Source organism: Musca autumnalis, unplaced genomic scaffold (genome assembly GCF_047663935.1).
Source record: "Musca autumnalis isolate F117 unplaced genomic scaffold, ASM4766393v1 scaffold_4, whole genome shotgun sequence".
NCBI classification, from domain to species: Eukaryota; Metazoa; Arthropoda; class Insecta; order Diptera; family Muscidae; genus Musca; species Musca autumnalis.
In genome coordinates this window covers 135,203,315-135,223,936 of record NW_027411977.1, presented here as the reverse complement: position 1 = coordinate 135,223,936, position 20,622 = coordinate 135,203,315, and the positions used below count along the sequence as shown (strand labels likewise).

Below are 20,622 nucleotides of genomic sequence, written 5' to 3'. Positions count from 1 at the left end.
AAATCCGCCTTTGGCCCCCATACAAAGTACTATAGAAATAAACATCGGTTATCGGGATATGAACTGGTAAAGTTTTTTCATCGATTGAATTATAAATGAGACCTTTAGAGCATTTTCGTGAAAAATCACCTTTGGTCCAAACAAATTACTCTGGAAACAAAGATCGCTCTGGTGGCAGGTTAACGTTAACTGATCATCATTCATATATAAGGGTTTTGGATCATAGAAAAAAATGTCAAAAAGTCATAACCGTAATGTACATACTTATATCCCTAAAAGGAACTATGGGTCTACCTCGTATCCTCTTGCATGTTACATACAAATGCAAAAAGATATAATACCCCTTACCACAACCTGGTTGTACGGTATAAATACTAAAATCAGTAGATTTAGGACCATTATCACAGGATGTATGAGTTTCCTTTTTTCACAAGGCTTAAAAGTGCTTTTAAGAATTAAATTGATTTTTTTGTCGAATATTTCGAGATGTGCAATAGAACAACATTTTGTACCCTCCATCCTAACCGGTCAGGGTATAACACAACAACAATTTCTAAAACATGACTAAATAAAGGCATCTACCAATGTAAAACGCTTTAGTTTTTTCTGTTTATTTCTTTGTTTGGCGCTAAGACTGCACAATAAGGGGGAATTCTTTTTTCGCAAAGCGGCATGCTGTCAAGCGAACCGCGTCGAGTTCATTATGCCACTAAAGCAAAATACCAAACCTAAAATAAAATTTGCCAACATTTAGTTGGCAACAGTTGAACAGAGCAGACAGCCCGTCCGTCTGTCAGCCAGTCGTTCACGTTCGGCAAATTGTTGTCATCAACTTTAACATAGTAGGTACGAAGAAATCAAACAAGTGACTTGCAAAGACGCACGCACGCACTCACGCTAAATAAAACAATTCACGAAAAATATCCAATTATAGTACATGAGACGCATTTTTTTTTGGGTATATCTGGTAGTGTTTTTTATCGTTAATTTAATTTTGACTGAATTCTTGCGTATTTGCTTTCGTGATTATAACAAATACATATGTACATATGTGTGTAGCTATCATTAACATGTTTTCTAGAGAATTAAGATAAGCGATAATGTTTATTTTGTTTAATAATAGCTTTGGCAAACACTTGTCAGTCAGTCTTCCAAAAGTGTAAGCAGTTTTTGGTCAATGAATTTGATTACATAGTAACAAGTGTTTTGTAGTGATTGTAATTTTTTGGTCCAGAACATGCTTTGAAAATTCAGTTCAAAAATTGTTAAATTGTATTATCTTGAGTTAAGGCTTCGGTACATAAGCGGCTGGATTTTTTCTTAAGTTATTTCTCGTAAAAGACTAATAGAGCAGTCTACACCATTTTCACATGTAATTCGAATAATTTCAGTTGTAATTCGAAACATTTCATTTGTAAATTATTTGAGAATTCTAATTGAGTTTCGAATTATTTCATTTGTAAATTGAGAATTTCATTTGAAATTAGAATTATTTCATTTGTAATTTGAGAATTTCATTTGAAATTCGAATTATTTCATTTGTCCCGGTACACACTAGAGTGATTTCATTGAAAAAATTGCATGAAATTATGCGTCTCTAGATCGACTTCCATAGCAGAGTAAAATCATGAAATTGCTGTAGTGGGGAATTCGATTTAAGAACGCCTAATTTCAGGAAATTTTTTAACGAAATTCACGCTAGTGTGTACCGGGACTTTGTAATTTGAATTGTTTCATTTGTAATTCGAATTATTTCATTTGTAATTCGAATTTTTCGATCTGTAATTTGGATTTTTTTTTTGAAATTCTAAATGAAAAACTTCGATTTACAAATAGAAAAATTCAAATAATTCGAATTACAACAAAATAAATTACAAATTAATTAATTAGAATTTCAAATGAAATTCTCAAATTACAAATGAAATAATTCGAAATTCAATTGGAATTCTCAAAATACAAGTGAAATGTTTCGAATTTCAAATGAAATAATCAAATTACAACTGAAATTTTTCGAATTACATGTGAAAATGGTGTAGTTCGAATTTGATTTTGCCGTTCTATGCCACAAATTACTTAAACAAGAATGCCATGCCTCGTATGTGCCGAGGTTTTTGGTCCGTTAGTCAGTCGTCTTTGAAACTGATCACCACATTCCATCAAATATTACAGACCTGGATTACAATCCCTCAGCAAATTGTGCCCACATTCTCAGAGGTTTTTGGATGTGTATAACTTTTTAATAAAGTGTTGTCGTACTATGTTTGACACGTCCGATCCAGCTTTACATTTTCGAAAATATTCAAGGAAAGTTTATTTATTACTAATCCGGTTGTATAACAGATTCCATTCTAGGCCTGATTCATGAGAAACAAAAGGAAATTTATTAGTGGGCTTTATGCTCGTCTGTGATATGTAATAGAATCCTCAACCGGATTTAATAAATCCAGTACAAATCTCATTGCATTTATATATACCTTTGGAGGATTTAAATGGCAGTCAGCTGATTTTTGTTCATAGCACAATTACCAAGGTAGATGCATCAGCGCACCTGATCGAATTTGAAACGTAAAAAGAAGTTGTTGTAAATTGTATTCGTCTCAAAAAACATACGGCAAATTACAAATTTATTGTTTAATATTGAAAATGCTAGCACATTATGTTATGCTAACTAATGAGCAAATAAAGAATTATTTTATCGTTTAGTCATCGTAAATATTATTCTTGGTTGATTAAAATCAACTTTGTATATCAAAGCAAATTTAATTTTTCGCCTTGTTTACAAATTTTGACATTTTAAATTATTTTTGTTGTAGCAATTCACGGATGCATATACCTTGTTTCTTGTGCCAGCTTGCAACATTTTGTATTTTCTAGAAACATGTTGTAAAAAACAGAGTTGTATACGAGGACTTATGCCGGATTTAAAACAAATCCACTCATTGCGAGGATTTATTTCTGTATGGGGGAAATCTGGTAGATTACACTGGTCAACACGACTTTTGTTTCAACCGATTTTTTTTCGTTTCTAACTGAAATCGGCGTGTTATTTTCAAATCCGGTCGCGGTTTTTCTCCATCAGCTCTTATTCTTGAGATATAGCTCAAAATCGTTTTTTACGAGTTTTACCCAGAATTTCGTTTCAACTTTTTCAATTTTGTTGAGCAGTGTTATCGCTGGATTTAGCAAATAAATCCTGATAACACTATGCAACACTGAAAATGCAAACAACTTCTAGTATGAATTTTTTGAAAGTACATATGTAGACTACAAAAACCCTAGTAGGGTTTTGTTCTGTCAGATCCAGTTCGGATTTTATGGCCTCATCTAAACCGGGCTAAATCTACACTTTTTTGCATTTATCAGGCCTTTATCTCAAAAACGAATAGGAATTTGGCCTTGCAGTCTTTAGCAATATTGTAGCCCTAAACTAGTAGAACGTATCTTTTGAAAAAACCACATAAGAAAAACTCCATCTAGGGCATCAAAATCTATAAAATATAGAAAATTTTACATAATTTCTTAAATTCTGGTCAGTATTGGCTAAACTATTGGGAGTTGAACCATGTAACCCTTTGCAAAAATCTTCCAAATAAAGTTCTCAACAATTCTTTAGAACATTCTGAAACTCTAAAATGCCTACTTCATGTTGTTTCAGCGGTATTTTGCATCATATCTTTTAAAACGCGTATTTCAAACACAGTTCACACCAACAGTTTATTCTCGCATTTCGGACTTCACTACATTATTGACATTTTTATTAAATCGTCGTTGAAAAATGTACTGAAAACAACGGGATAGAGGCATTTTAAAACAATGACATGTTCTGAAGAGTTGTGTATTACATTCCAGGGAATATTTTTCCAAAAGAAAATATTCAGAAAAAATAAACGGTTTTGGAGATACGGTGCGAAATGTATAAAAATTGTGGGATTTTTGCATATATTTTGAAATTTGAGGCAATAAATGTAGTTTTTCGAGTTCATTATTTCTCCAAATATTATATTCTCGTCCTTACCTACAAATTTGCTTCAGAGGTCAGAAGAAGATTTGCATTGGTTTCAGAGATATAGCCCCGAATTTCTTTAAAAACTCAGTATTTAACTTTGATTTGATGGGGCCATAAAATCCGAACTGGATCTGACACAACAAAACGCAACTAGGGTTTTTTATCGTTTGGGCCTGTACTTTCAAAAAATCCTCAGTTCGAATTGTTTGCACAAGATCACCTTAAAAATGTTGCACAGTGTAATGCTCCAAATCCGGCTAATGTGGTCATATCTAAATGGCCTGTAAGCCATGTATGGATTTGGAATTTGTGTGAAATTGATACGATTATTCAGAATGACATTAACTGGCATCTGATCTATAGTAAAATATGAAATAACCGCTTCGGGCATTTTAATAACAGATGAGGTTTCAGACAATGTGATAATATTTCCACTTTAACATGTTACATGGGTCCATTACGAGGGCTACTAGATAAGATTCTGGCCTAATAATGAAAACGCGAATATTTATCATCAAAAATGGTTTTATTGGGTTTCTAAGTATTCACTTTTGCATGCTTCCAAACCAATAGTCGAAGGAGTTTTTCCTCCACGATTGAGACACCTCCAAAACATGGTGTTTGAATACTTCAACAGCATCTTCTTGCGACGAAACCCGTATACCACGCTATTATTCTGCATGTGCGGGAATAAAAAGAAGTTATTGCGGGCAAAGTCAGGGCTGTACGCCGGATGACCCATCAAATCCACGTGTTGGTCAAAAAAGCGCTGGTTTGAGCCGGTGTGTTAGAACTCGCATTGTCATTGTGCGGTGGTGCTGTTATACAGGAAGCCTATGGGAAAAAGACACTCGAGTGCAAAAATATATCGTTGAAGCCCAATTAATTTTTATATCATGGCTTTGTATATACAAGTTGTAAACGAAATGATCAATACTTTTTGGTTACACTGTACATTTCCGTCATTTCGCGGCGCCTTTTTAAAATATTTTAATTTTGTTGCCAACTTTTTCAAATCATTGACCAGATCAAATGCATCATCAGGACGCCGATCATAAAATGTTCAGCTGTATATCCGAAATGTCTTCTTATTTTTAATGACAAACAAACATATTCATGTTTGGACATTGCAGACAGACAATTAGTGCTATTTGCCAAGATTTCAAAACTAATGCAAGAAAATTACACAATTGTCTATTGGCAAATTAATAAAAACACACAAAAATTTTAAAGCGTTTTTAACGAAAATATCTGCTCTGTTCCAGAACCTGCAAGAATCTACTATTTTTTACTACGATAACAATTTTTCCTTTATGTTATCGGAAAAAATAGTAAAAATTAGTAGATTCTTGCAGTTCTGGAACATACCCATCGTTTAAAATATATGCATATGAATGTGTGTATAAAATATTGAATGGAATAAGAATCTATGGGCAGAAACATGTAGTGATGAATATTATATTTTTACGAGTTTTTGATAATGAGTGACAGAGTCAAAACTGTTTACTGTTGATGCGAGTTTGCGAGATATGAGGTTTTGGGAAATTCAAAATTTTTGTGGAATATAACATCTATCAAAACAGGCCAAGGAGACATTTCACATATTGGAAGATCGATCAATACCTATTTGGTTCCCCAGCTTTATTTATATGAGAGGTTCTAACTTCCATTTGTTCCACAAGAAGACGGTATCAGAAATTAGGTTGCTTTATTCTTTGCCTCAAAATCGGGAGCACTTTTTTTGGCATTGAATTCATATTCTAACTAACGATGACAATGAATTATCGCTGTATTATAAATAAAAAAAAATAATAATAAAAGCGCATTTTAAGCAAATTAAATCGACAAACTGGTTAACTGTTTTTTTTTTCAACAAGTAAAAAAGTATCAGTTGGCTATGCCGACAAAAGTTGGCTTTGCGAATAAAGACTTTCATCTATGGACAGATCGAGTACTGGATCGAGTACAACGGGAATTTGTTTCCCCAAAAATTATTTTAGTATTTTGTGGTCTTTTTTTGGACATATGGGCAGTGTTGCCGAATTTGACGATTTATCGTCATTTTGACGATTTTTTGGCCCAAAATTGGAAAATGACGATTTGACGATTTTATGCCCTAAAATGACGATTTTTCATGTTCGCCAAAATTGCATGAAATAACACAGTATAACTATATTTGAACCAAAATATAACGAAAGAATTTAAAGAAAACAATGTTGCAAATTCGTTTTTATGAGCTTTTTAATGTTCTTAGCAATTTCCAGCCGATTGGCTATATTTAGGTACATATCTGAAATACAGGTAGTTTGAGCTTTTTTTGCCACACAGTCAATCAGCCGATATTTGAGCAAAGCTGTCATTCAAAATTTACCTTGCTGCATTGTTGCAAACTCGATAGCCATAGCCATCATCTGGTGAAAGATTTATTATAGCGGTATTTAAGTGAGATTAAGTCAGCTTTACTGCTGTGGGTTATATCTTATGTAGTCAGTATCATTGTCATAACTATAAGCGAACAATTCACATTAAGTGACAACCAACCTATTTTTGGACTACGTTGACGATTTTTCAAAATTTTTTGACGATTTCCGATCAAAAACTGTTGGCAAAGCTGCATATGGGACATTTATCTTAACGATTGTGGTCGTTCCAAAAAATGCTTACGTTTTGAAAATAAATTGTTTTGGATTAAAACCCAACAGTTTTTAACTTTTAAGCAGTAGGTATCTGAATGAGCGAACCGGCATAATACAATTTGGAAGTGCATCTAATTTGGGGAGTCCTTCCTTTCGTCAGTTATAGCGCCCACCAGCCATTTTAGTTGGTCACTGTAGGACTTTCTTGAGCTTTTGGGTTATTGTGGATTATGTAGTTGTAATCGGAGTTACAAGCACTACTTTCGATAAAAAAAAATCAGAGGAATCCTCGAACGGCACTAAACTGCATTTAACTTTTGGGAGTGAGGTACCTTAAAGCGTTGCCAGATATAGACTTTCTGGAATCTTGATGTACATTTGGAAGAAATTTACGATGCACAAAGTTTCGGCTAATTTTGCTGGCAGGTTTTTATATCTCAGGAACTCACCCAAAAAATGTTCCCTTGTAACAGGGCCCGCGGCGGTAATATTCTGTGAATAAATTCAAAACCATCCGAGACATGTCTTTAAACTGCACGTTTGAGACAACTTTTGAAATTTTGTTGGGGAGTTATCCGAAGAAGATGACCGATATAATCAATATTTGAACCTACACTGGAATTCCGTAACTTATTTCTTGTATACCGACAAAAATCGGATAAATTAAAACGTCAAATTATGAATGAAAAGTACCACTAAAAGTTGACAAAACTGTTGCTATCGGCAGGACGAAGCGACATCTTTATTTTGGTCGCTATCTTCTATCTATCTAGAGAATCGCACTACTGATCTAGGTCTGGATGAAATTGATCCATTTTTGCGAAAAAAAATTTAACTTTTGTGGGGGAGGCACCAGAAGTAGTGGACCGATATGGACCATTCGAACTTAAACTAAGTTTGGGCAACAATCGGTTGATCCATTCGACAGTTATCGTGGGCTGCAGCCAACAAGACAGACACACGGACATAGCTAAATCGACCCCAAATTATACGAAACGGACTTCTTCCGAACATACATGGGGTACAAAACTGTTATTTCGTTGAGACACATTGTTATCATATAAAAATGTATATCACCAATATTTTTGAAAATTTAACATAGCTGAAGCGAAGATTTACCCTTTTAGAACACGCGACTCGTGATTGTATATTGTACAAATTAAATACTTTTGGATAAAATGAAATGTTTTTGGACGTGGCAAAAAATATTGGCTTTAAAAGATAATTTGCGTGGAAGCTGTGGCTATATTTATGTTAAAAAATTGGTGAAATTGGGTTGAAGCCACCATGTCTTTTTTTGCTATCTCTCGATTTGTGAGTAAACCACACTTCCCTCGAGTTTCATGTCAAAGTAAAAGCAGATGCTAACTAAATAAGGATCATCTCACTAATGTATTACTTTTCAAAATTTCGTCTGCTGCTACCATTAAATGATGCTGACATTTTGAAGCCAGATTTACAGTGTTTTTTGAAATTTTCTTCTAATTTCATTCCGCAAACAGGTTTTTTCAAAAAATCGTATATAGGATTGAAGAACTCGCGATTCTGAGTTATTTGATACGAATATTGTGAATGTAGTCTGCACAGCTTCATAGAAATCTGCATACAAATGCCAAAATTTTGTGCGAACATTTTTCTAAAAATCATATTTTTCGGGCCTAATTTTAACAATTGTCATTCGATTTCTTCGTACTTGATTGCACATTTTAGTTTTTTACGTTCCTCATGCAATAAATCATTCCCCGTGAAAATCCATCTACTAAAACGCGAGTTACAAGAAATTCCAAAGTAGAAAAAGCATCTAAAATTATTTTTGGAATATCGCGTATTTTATAGCGTTATCTACGGTTCGTTTCCTCTGCAATGAAACAACTAGTACAGCATCTTCGTTTTAGCGGAAACAGAGATTTGAAAACTTCACTGATAAGGGAGCTACATTCATTTTATCCCAAAAAATAGTGTGTGATGCTACATCCACGGTTCTTGATTGATCGCCTTGAATTAGATATATATCGATATAGATTTTCATGGTGAACACTGAAATCGGATGCGGACAAAAATTGTATGCACTTTGCGCAAATTAGCGATATTTTATAGGTTTTTTAATGCTAGGATGCAGCCGATGCTACATCTTAGCCTCCAATGTAAATTTCGAAAAATATATTTAAATTAAAAGATATGATCTTGCTGTACATGAAAATCACATGCGGACAAAATGATTTTGATAATTACGCGACTTACACGTATTTTAAAACGCATATAAATTAAAATGGTTTATTTGACCCTTTGTTTCAATTTCATATGCTTTGAGATATATCCTCATCAACCCAATTACCTTCCCTAATAGGAAAGCTTTAATATGAATGTCAATAAAGCAAAATCCGTCTATTTTATTGGGAGATTTAAGCAAAATGAAGGAAGTATTCCTATAGATTTTTCCAATATTTTCTATTACATAATGCATAATATTTTTTCAAACAAAAAATAATTTTTTTGACCAAAATATGTGCTTATTTTGGCTGTAACATCGAAACTAAAACACCAATCTGTATGATTGTAGTCTCATTTGATTCACCGTGAAGTTTTGATCCACAACAAATTTTTATGTAATTTTATGACCACTAAATGGGCCTTAATTTTGAAAAAAGTTTACTTATATTGAATAATTTATCAATTTTATGTACATACCGCGAGTTCTGTGTAACATTTTGCAGGTATTATGCAATCTACTCGCTGAAGTCACTTCGAGAGAACTTTTTTGTAACAATTGTGCTCATTAAAATAATTAGCGTTTTTATAATATTTTCTTTTTTAAAAGCCGAAATAAAACCGCCATAACTTTTGTCCGCAACAACCAAAAATTGGCTCGCGACCAGATTCGTACTGGGAATTTTTTTCTTAACCTACATATCAAAAATCGTTGATGTAGCGCGAAAAAAATTTATCAATTTTTTGGAAATGGAATATGAAATAATTGACAATATTCGTGATATATCCTTGTTAACTTAAAGGCTAAGGGTATAAAAATGCATCTCCGCGAAATTGTTCGATATTTGAAAGAGCAGTACCAAAACACGTACTGCCATATTAAGAGCGACAAGGACAACCCGCCGCAAAAAAAAAAATCAAAACGATACAAAATATGTCTTTAAACTGTACTTTTGCGAAAAAAATATATAAATAATGTGTGGGAGGTGCCCGAAGGAGTGGACCGATATAGTCTATATTCGAACAGAAACTATGTCTGAATGAAATATTATATTTAATAAAATCGGTGACCCCCCTCCGAGAGTTATCGTGCGCACACTTTTGATCAAAAATTTTTAACTTGTGTGGGTATCCGAAGGATTGGATCGATGTGAGCCATCTTCTCACTTGATCTAAATTTGGACAAAATATTACGAGTTGCTTAGTTTGGACCAAATCGTTTGATACGTTCAGACAGGCGGTCCTAGTTCGTGTTCGTATGTATCCCGGAATACTTCGATACCGCCCGAAGCGATACTATAATTTGGCATTTAGGATTCCTAGAGGTCAAGAAACTTATGCACCAAAAAATTGTGAACATAGGTCCATATGTTGGTGTAGCCTCCATATAATGTAACCGCTCGATTTCAGGGTTCCTAGAGGTCAAGAAATGTATCTACCAAAAAATTGTGTACATAGATCCAAGTTTTGGTATAGCCCTGCTATAACGCTACCTCCCTCCCGATCTGTAGTGGGATTCTCTAACGCATTTTTTGGTTACCGACAAAAATCGGTAAAATTAAAACGCAAAATTATGAAAGAAAAATATGAATAAAAGTTGGTAACACTGTTGCAATCGGTAGGATTTAACGACAACTTTATTTTGGTTGTTAACTTACCGACAAACTACGTTAAGTACCGAAATTATAAGCATTTTAATTTTAACGATATTTGTCGGTAACCAGAAAATTCGTTAGGGAATCCCAAAACTGAGGTATTTTTACGCTCTTTTGCCACATTTTCAAATCGAAGTAGATATAATTTGGTATTTAGAGTTCCTAAAGAAAAACTTTTCTACCGAAAATTGAAGACATAGGTCCCTATTTTGGTATAGCCTTCATATAACGAAACCGCCCGATTTCAGGTATTCGGACCGAATTTGCTATAATTTTTGGCCACATTTTCAGACCGATTTAGCTATAATTTGGCATGCAGTGTTCCTAGAGGTTAAGAAATTTTTCTACTAAAAATTGTGGACATAGGACCATGTTTTAGTGTAGCCCCCATATAACGGTACCTCCCTATCTGAGGTTTTTGGACGTTTTTAACCACATTTTCAGACAGAACTATCATTTGGAATTTAGGATTTCTAGAGGTCAAAAAATGTATCTGCCGCAAATTGTGAACATAGGTCCCTATCTTGGTATAGCCCTCATGTAAAGTTGTGGTCATTGGTACTTTCATAACAAAAAGAAAACTACAAAAAAACAGCATTGTTCCACAACATCCCATACGGGACAAGGGAGACTTCTCTCATATCAATGAGTGCACCCCGATTCATATTTAGCTCAATGATATGGGACCTACTGTTTATCGCCGAGTCCTAACGGCGTGTCTTAAGACACCACTTGTGGAGAAGTTTTTCAAGGCTGAAATACTCAGGAAATGTCGCCAACATTACTGAAGGGTATTTTGCCACCGTTGAAAAATGCTTGATGTTGCCTGGCCGGGGAATCGAACCCCCGACCTTCTGTGTGCAAGGCGGCGTGCATACCATTGCACCACGGTGGCACCCGGCAAAAAGAAAACTAGTTATGCCATATTAGTTCGGAATAGTTCATAGTAGAGGGCACGAAAGCTCGGCCCGGCCGAACTTAATGCTTTTCTACATATTTATACCCTCAGCCTTTAGGCTAAAGAGGGTATACACATTTTGATACGGCCAAAAATGTGTCTCATTGAAATAATGAGCTTAGACCTCAAGTATGTTTGGACGAAATCTTTTTCAGACAATTTGAAGTGAATTGAGCAATATCCGTCCGTCTATCAGGCTGGCTAGCTGGTACACACGATAACCCCCGAATGAAGAAAGCAATCGGGTCCAATAATTCGTAATATTTTGTCCAAACTTTATTTAAGTTCGAAGATGTGCCACAAAAATTCAAAAAATTTCGCTAAAATGTTGCGCACGATAAATCTCAAAGGGAGTCAACGAACTTGTCATAACTTTGCATATGGTAAAATATGGACTATATCGATCCATTCCTTCGGGTACCTCCCACACAAAATTCGGAAAAAAGAAGTTTAAGAGCTCCTCTCGGATCGTTTTGAAACAAAATTCAGCAGGTTGTCCTAGCGACTCCCTTTACGATAATAATTATTTTCGAGGGCAAGTCCATACTTCCTGAGATAATGGCCTAAAAGCTCAAAGAATTCTTGACGGCACCACTCATTGGTCCAAACTTTGCATATGGTATTATTTTATCTAGTCATGCATCAGGTTGGAATATGGACTATATCGGTTCCTCCTTTGGGTACTTCCCACAAAAAATTCGGGGACAAGTCCATACTTCCTGAGATAATGGCCAAAATCTACAAAAAAGCCTGCCGGTACCAACTAAATTGGGTAGTACCTAAGATAACCCTCGAATTGAGAAACTGATTTGATCCAACCGTTGTACATCGTATTATTTCTTACAGCCTCGAATTACATCCGAATATTTACTACACTGGACCACTCACTCTTTTAAGTAACTCAAAACCGGATAACCGGATAACACCCTATTTAGGACTTGTCTGGGTTCATTTTTAAATTTTTTGCAACATGTTATGTATTTCCCAGGGCATATCCATCCTTCTGGAGAACTTCTCCAAGAATCCAAAGAAACCCTTTAGGTGTCAGAAGTATTGTGTTTGATTCTTTTCTTTTGGTCCGAAGATTAGGGTATATCTCTGTCGGCTCAGCTGACTGATACTTTCTCACTTGTTTATTAAATGGTCAGTTCCGGATTAAATACTTCATCTGATTGCTAGAGTAGCACTCTTCGTTGAGAGAAAGTGAATATTGTTGTTTGTCTAAACAAATTCATAACTTATTGTATGGAACCGGTCTAATGTGTCGGCAAAAAAATAACATGTGCAAAAAACACACACACACATGTATGTATGTATATGCAAACACATACACAAAACAGATACAAATATTATAATTATTACTCATACGTTACGAAGGTGTATACGGACAAATGTCAAAATGATGGTTTAAAAATATTTCTATGATTTTTCTAACGAATTCATTGAATGGCCATGAAGAGAATGAATGGCCCATTCTCGCTTGCATAAACGTTTCGTCATATTTGTACGTAGATAGATTTTAGAGAGAAGAAACAGATCACCGGCACATGTGAAATTAACAAAAAATAAAAACAAAAAAAAAAAACTTGTTTTCAATTTTAATGGAAAATCTTAAAAGAAAACAAGGTCATGTCGTGTATCACGGTGTTAATTCACAAACACTGTAGCACGTTTTATGCCAAAGGCAAGCATTTGTGTGTATGTGCTTCATAAGCTGACCTAAAAAAGGTCCCGTTATGTCATCCTTTGGTGTACATAAAACTAGCACTGGCCACCACAAAAAGGGAAAAACATTTAATAAATTTATTCACTTCATGGAACATTGCGAATTAGAGGTACACTCTCAACTGTAAATTGTTTTTTTTTGTGTTGCAAAAAAACACCAAAAATCTTACTCACCTTTCGGTTCTTTTTTGTTTTGTTGCTGATAAGTCTTTTAGTTTTGTTACTTTAGGTGTTGCGTTAAGATTGTTTCGTTTTTAGTGAAAAAATCGTTTACAGGCCTCTATTTCGGTGTGTCAGTGGTCTTAATGGTCTTAAAAATACTTTCAAGAGTTAACTTCAGTTTATTGCACTTTGACGTTGCCTTTGGGTTAGAAAAAGCTACTAGGGGTTTGTTGTTCTAAATAATTCTGTGGTTACAATGGTGGGAGCAGCAGCACAGCGCACAATAAAAGTTGTCGTCATCGTCAACGTTGGTTTGGTTGATTTTTTTGTGGCAGCAGCAGCAGCAATGGAACGAAAGAAGAATGAATTTATTTTTGTATATTTTCTTTAACATGAATTCCAATTTAATTACCAATTAAATTTATTTAAAACTTCTCAATTGAATGAAACTGTAGTTTTTTATTAGAATTCAATTCAATCGGAATCACAATCAAAATTTGAAATATTTATTTCTTAGATGTATTCCTTTTGGTAAAGCACACAACAAGAAGAACACCACTGAATTTCGTTCTCTTTTCACAACTGAATCACGAGTGGATAAATTGTGAGTTACCCCCGGTGTCTGGCAAAACGAAAACAAAAACCAACAACAACGGCAACGAAATGTAATGACAAATTTAATTGTTCTCTCTCCCTGTATGTGGGTAAAATTATTTTTACTCTCTGTTTAAAGGTGGGTTCCTTCTCTTTACTTCGTTATGTTTTGCCCTCTCTCTCTAACGGTTTGAAAAGGCATCTCTTAAAGTGGATTCTCTATTTACGTTTGTTATTCTTGTGTGAAAACCACTTAAGCTTATTTGCTTATTTGTATGGATAGTTTTACTATAGAACTAAGCTTTAAATAAACAGTCTGTGGTGGCGTATGTTTTCTTGGTGTGCATCTCAAAATGATGCATTGTTGGCATTGTTACTCATACGCCGCGGGACTTTTGGTAAGGAAATAAATGACCCAAAAAAGTGTTAAATGCCAAGAAGGCAACTGGAAAAAAATACAGTATACAGATAATCCGAAAAAATACAGTATACAGATAATCCAAATTCCACATGTTTTGGCAGCGCCCGAATTATCGAATATTTCGGATTACCGAGTACGAGGGGAACTATAAAAGTATCTGGCCCAGACAACACTGCGTGTTGCCAGAAGCCGCGCAGTGGGGTGAGATCTCAAAAGAAGCAGATTAATTCAGGGGAGAATTTGGGTGGTATAATCTTAATGTTTTTCGAATATTTACGTCCCAATCAATATAACGGAACACGCTTTTGGCGCATATTAAGGGATGGGAGAGGTTTTTTTTCCAAGGCACACACGGTGATCTTGAACCAACTTTAAATGAACGGAGCTTACCCCGGGGAAGTTTTTGCGGATTCTGAAACTACAGTGTTCAAGATGAGAAAAATCAAATGGGTACCATAAAATATATAAGGTATTTTTACGATTTTATCTAAATTTCTTATTTAATTAAGATAATATTTTCTAATATGTTCAATTATTGGTTAAACTATTATATAGCCAAAAATTGTAAAGTTAGGCCAACGTTTTAATGTAGCTCCTATATAAGGGTATCTCCCGATTTTATATATTTTTAGAATCTTGACACATTTTTTTAATTTTTCTGCAAATAAGAAAATGAATAAGAGGTTAAGAAAAAAATTTTTGGTTTCATATCCGTTCGCGCAAAAGTTATAGCTGTTTTTATTCTCATTTAAAGTGAAAATATTTAAAAATGTCTTATTTACTTTTATGAGAATAAATCGCATTCCATACCGAAATTACCAAAAGAGAAAACATTTATTGTTAAAATATTATTCCAAATGTTTTTATTTTCACCTGACCTCGAGCCAAAATAAACTATAAGAAGATTCCAAATATATTTTTGGTTCGATTCGAAAAATTCTAAAAAATATTACAATAATTAATGTATACTGCTAAAACTTCATCTAGAAATATGGTTTACCATCGCGAAAGCTTAAATGTTTACTGTCATTGAAAAAATCTGTTGGTTTGCTTACGCTTTTGGATACAGCGAATCAATATCTTCATCTATGCATATTTCGATGTTTCACTTAGCGGCCAAAGAGTGCCGTCAGTTGCATCACACAATGCAAAAAAACTTTAGAGTGGGTAAAAGTCGCTTAATGTGCATACGATTTTGATGCACATCCGATTTCAGTAGCACTTTTTAAATATACGTCAATATGCACCTATTTCAAATAGATTCTTCAAGAACCGCGGATGTGCCTCCACATTATATTTTTGGTTAAAGACCCATATTACTCGCGTATCTCTGTTATTTATGACATGCTTTTTTCGCAAATATTATAGTCGTGCATAAAGAATTCCATATATGCAAAAATGTTCAAAGAAAATCGCGAATTTGTCAAATACATTTTTGCATATTTTTCTGTTTTCAAGGTATCTATATCCACCGTTTTAGTGGATGGATCCGAACGCGGAAGGGTTCGTTAGATCCGTCGCGTAAAAAAAACTAAATTCACGCGGGGTTCAAAGGAAATTGAATAACCTTTGTAAATTTTGCACGCAAAAAATAGTTTTTTTTAGAAAATTTACGTTTCCAATTTTCGACTTTGGACTCCAATTACTAGGACTCTGTATGGAGTCCACTCATGAGATACACATCAAACGACGTAAAATTACGAGTTCTATAATCCTATAATCAGTTTTGAATATAATCCTTTTGCGCGTCCGGATTATTAAAAGATTAAAAAAACCCCAAAAATCCGGCTTCAAAATGTCAGCATCAATTTACGGTGGATGCAATGGACAGATCGAAAAATCATATACTAGTGTAAAATTTTCCATGGAGTATTCTTTGGGTCTTTCTTTGGGGATAGATCTTTGAAATGTAAGGTTAAGCCAGAAATCGGAAGCGTACATAAAAAAAAACTTGTTGGTTTCAAACCATTTTCTACAATGATGCCAACACAGCTTCCACGTAAATTAATGTTAATGGTCGACATTATGGGATCCCTTTTAAAACACTACATCGGTCATACAGAATATGTTAACAGTTCGGGAATTCTGAAAGGGTGAAACCCGAATTGATCTATTGCAAAACATTTTTGGTTTTATCATATATTTGAAATATGGATGTGTCTAATTATTACATTATATAATCATTTGATTCCAGATGCAGATTTCCCGTTGACGATTTCAATTTTGAGGAGAATGTGTTTTATTTTACAACTGCACGCAGAAAAATTTATGTTAGAAATATGTTTGGATCCAAACAAATATATGTTTGGGACCGGTTGCAAACAAATATATGTTTGGATCCAAACATAATATGTTTGGGTCCAAACAAATATATGTTTGCAACATTTTGTAGCATATCTCAATTTGATATGTTTGGGTAAAACATACTTTTTATGTTAGAACATTTTTTTCATGGGTGGAGAGAGGATGTTTGTCAACGAGAGTAATAACAGTGCTCTCGCGGCTGTGGAATGCTGCTTTATAATAAAGAGTTGTGTGTATTGTATAATAGAAGACGTAGAAGCGAAGAAGGGGGCTTTGGTGGCATGTATGTATGTGTCAAACTCGTGTGTTTCTTGTTTTGTTGTTGTTAACCAACGAAGAAGAAAAGAAGAAATGATATGAATTATATTTTGTTTCTTTCTTCAGTGTTTTAGTTGCCTTTGTAGAGTCAAGACGGTAAAGTGAGTGAATAAATCAGTGTTTTGTGTTTTCTTAAAGAAATTGTATTTTTAGTAAATTAAATGCCCAATACATTTTATAATTGAATCGGAAAGTTGAATGGAATTATTTTATTATACATGGAAGAAATCGCATTTAATATTGGTAATTACATACATACTTATGTATATTTGAAATATGGCATATCCATATTTATTTATTACATTACATAATCATTTGATTCTAGATGCCGATTCCCCGCTGATGATTTCAACTAAGAGGACAATTTGTTTTATTTCACAACTAAGGAGAAGCGTTCAACTACGTTTCTATATATTTTTCCTTTTTAAAAGTGTGACTACAAATTATTTCAATCAGTTTTTCTTTTATTAAAGTGTGTTATGTATTTCTTTGGAATTTTGTATGTACCTATGTGTTTGTTGTTCTTTTGCCTTTCAATATACAACCTCAACATTTGTGTGTATACTATAGAGATAGCCAGTGAGCTCTTACTGAGAGCAAGTGAGCACACATTTTAAAGTGTTTTACATTGAATTTTACGCTCCCCTGCTCTCAGTAAGCGCCCACTGGTGCATGTGTTTGTTTTTTTTGTGCCTTTTGGGTTTGTATTTTTTTGCACCCAAACATATAAAATGTTTGCACCCAAACATAAAATTGTTTACACCCAAACATATCTTTGTTTGCACCCAAACATATATATCTTTGCACCCAAACATAAATATCTTTGCACCCAAACATATATATGTTTGCACCCAAACATATATTTGTTTCCACCCAAACATATCTATGTTTGCAGACCCAAACATATATTATGTTTGGGACTGTTGCAAACATAAATATGTTTGCTGCAAAATATGTTTGGGACATATGTTAGAGAGGCCGATTTTTTTTTTGCGTGTGAGGAGAAGCGTTCCCCGATGTTTCTATATTTTACAATTAATAGCTTTTATTTGTTTTTCTTTCTAAAAGTGTGACACTATTTCTTGTATTTAGAATTTGGATGTACCTAAGCGTCTGTTGTTGCTCTTGTGCTTGTTATTTCTAATAAAAGAAAACCCACCACCATTTATAAATGTGTATATGTATGTATTCTGTGGCTTTTGGGTTTGTATTTATATTTCATCCAAACAAATATTTGTTTGAACACAAACAACTATTTGTTTGCACGCAAACATATATTAGTTTGCACCCAAACATATTTTTATTTGGACCCAAACAAACATTTGTTTGCACCCAAACATATATTTGTTTGCAGAACCCAAACATATGTTATGTTTGGGGCTGTTGCAAACATATATATGTTTGCTGCAATATGTGTTTGGGACATATGTTAGAGGCCGTTTCTTCCCTGCGTGTAATAATTCATTTTGCAAAAAAATTTCGATGTAGGTAAATGTTTTGGTATAGCCCCTAGGGTTATGACTTTTTGACATTTTTTCTCAAAAATGATTTCCTGTAGTGCGAATAAAGGAAATTTGTCCTATTAATGCCTAAAATAGAAATCATTCCATTTTATTATAAAAAAGGTTCCGTACAAATCACTTTGAAAATTTTTTTTGAAAAAATCTATGAAATAAGAACAAGTAAAAAAGCGTTAAGTTCGGCCGGGCCGAACTTTTCATACCCTCCACCATAAATTATTCTGTCCCCAACTTTAAGTGGGTACGTTAAAATGTCAGATAATGTACATAAAATGCTTCATTCGGGAGGCCCTTTTTTATGGTGCCTATATCTAACTATGTATGTTGACAATTTTTGGTGGGCGAGAAATTGGGAGGTACCGTTATATAGGGGTTATAATAAAACATGGACCTATGTTGACAGTTTTTGATGGGAGCCTTTAATGTCAAATAACTCCTAATTCGGTTAAAAATTGTAGCTAGAATCCTCAAAATACCGAAAATCGGTGCATAACGTGGGAACTTCAAATGTCATTAACAGCTAGTTCGGTGGTATGTGGGCTATACGAAAATATGAACTTAAATGAACAATTTTTGTTGCAGAATTTTTGTTGGCTTTTAAATTTCAAATTACAGAAAGTTCATCCAAAAAATAAAGTTAAGGTACGGAAAATCGGGAGGTTTGTTTTGGGGCTATACCAAAACATGGACCTACGTTCATAATTATTTCGAATATAATGTCAAATTATAGCTTAATCGACCTGAAAATGTAGCTAAAAACGTCAAAATACCGTAAATCGGGGGCACCGTTATATGGGGGCTATACCAAAACGTGGACCTATGTCCACAAGTTTTGTTATATAAGTTTATTGACATTTAAGAACCCTAAATGTCAAATTATAGCTACATAGGTCTGAAAATGTAGCTAAAAACGTAAAATACCATCATCGAAATTGACCTGCCTGCAAACAAAAGACGCATTTTCCCAAAATTTCAGACAATTTTGGTGGAGAGGTGTGGTGACCACTAAGAACTTCAAATGTTCAAATTACAGCTAATTCGGTTAAAACTTGTAGGTAAAAATCTCAAAATACCGAAAATCAGAAGGTACCGTATATACCAAAACATGTACCTATGTTCATAATTTTTTCAAAAAGAACCCCTAAATATCAAATTATAGCTAATTCGGTCTAGAAATGCGACTTAAATCGTCAAAATACCTGAAATCGGGCGGTTACGTTATATGGGGGCTATTCCAAAACATTGATCCACGACCACTAGTTTTCTTATATAAGTTTACTGACACTTAGGAACCCTAAGTGTCAATTTATAGCTAAATCGGTCTGAACATGTAGCTAAAAACGTCAAAATACCGTAAATCGGGGGTACCGTTATATAGGGGCTATACCAAAACGTGGACATATGTCCACAACTTTTGTTATATAAGTTTATTGACAGATAAGAACCCTAAATGTCACATTATTGATAAATCGGTCTGAAAATGTAGCTAAAAACCTCAAAATACCGTAAATCGGGGGTACCGTTATATGGGGGCTATATCAAAACGTGGACCTATGTCCACAAGTTTTGTTATATAAGATTAGTGACGCTTAAGAGCCCTAAATGTCAAATTATAGCTAAATCGGTTTGAAAATGTAGCTAAAAACGGCAAAATACCGTAAATCGGGGGGTACCGTTATATGGGGGCTATACCAAAACGTGGACCTATGTCCACAACTTTTGTTATATAAGTTTATTGACACTTAAGAACCCAAAATGTCAAATTATAGCTACATCGGTCGGAAAATTTAGTTAAAAACGTCAAAATACCGTAAATCGGGGGGTACCGTTATATGGGGGCTATACCAAAACGTGGACCGATGTAGCCCATCATCGTTCTATCTCCATTTTTGTGGATGCTAGAGTGATTACCACAGACGGACGGACGGACGGACGGACGGACGTGCACAGATCGACTCAGAATTTTACCCTGATCAAGAATATATATACTTTATAGGGTCGCAAATGAGTATTTCAATGCGTTACAAACGGAAAAACAAACTTAATATACCCTCTATACTATGGTGGAGGGTATAAAAATGTTTTTTCAAAAAATTATTTCCTGTTGCACTAATG

General features: G+C 34.3%; 2 protein-coding genes across 5 annotated transcripts in view; one reads left to right on the top strand and one right to left on the bottom strand.

The window, feature by feature from the left end:
• The window catches only part of Argk1 (Arginine kinase 1), a 119,463-nt gene extending 105,467 nt beyond the window's left edge, over positions 1–13,996 (bottom strand). The window contains exons 1-2 of one of the 2 annotated variants that reach the window (XM_073984530.1): positions 13,763–13,996; positions 13,363–13,595 (exon numbers count right to left, since the gene is read on the bottom strand). The gene's annotated coding sequence lies outside the window, so the exon portion shown is untranslated. The remainder of the gene's footprint in view (positions 1–13,362; positions 13,596–13,762) is intronic. The other variant, XM_073984572.1, reaches the window with a different exon arrangement.
• LOC141402717 (uncharacterized) overlaps positions 13,965–20,622 on the top strand; it is a 38,050-nt gene continuing 31,392 nt past the window's right edge. Inside the window, exon 1 of one of the 3 annotated variants that reach the window (XR_012412702.1) lies at positions 13,965–14,083. The gene's annotated coding sequence lies outside the window, so the exon portion shown is untranslated. Of the gene's footprint in view, positions 14,084–14,248; positions 14,343–20,622 lie in introns of those variants that run through there. The other 2 variants (XR_012412701.1, XR_012412703.1) reach the window with 2 other exon arrangements.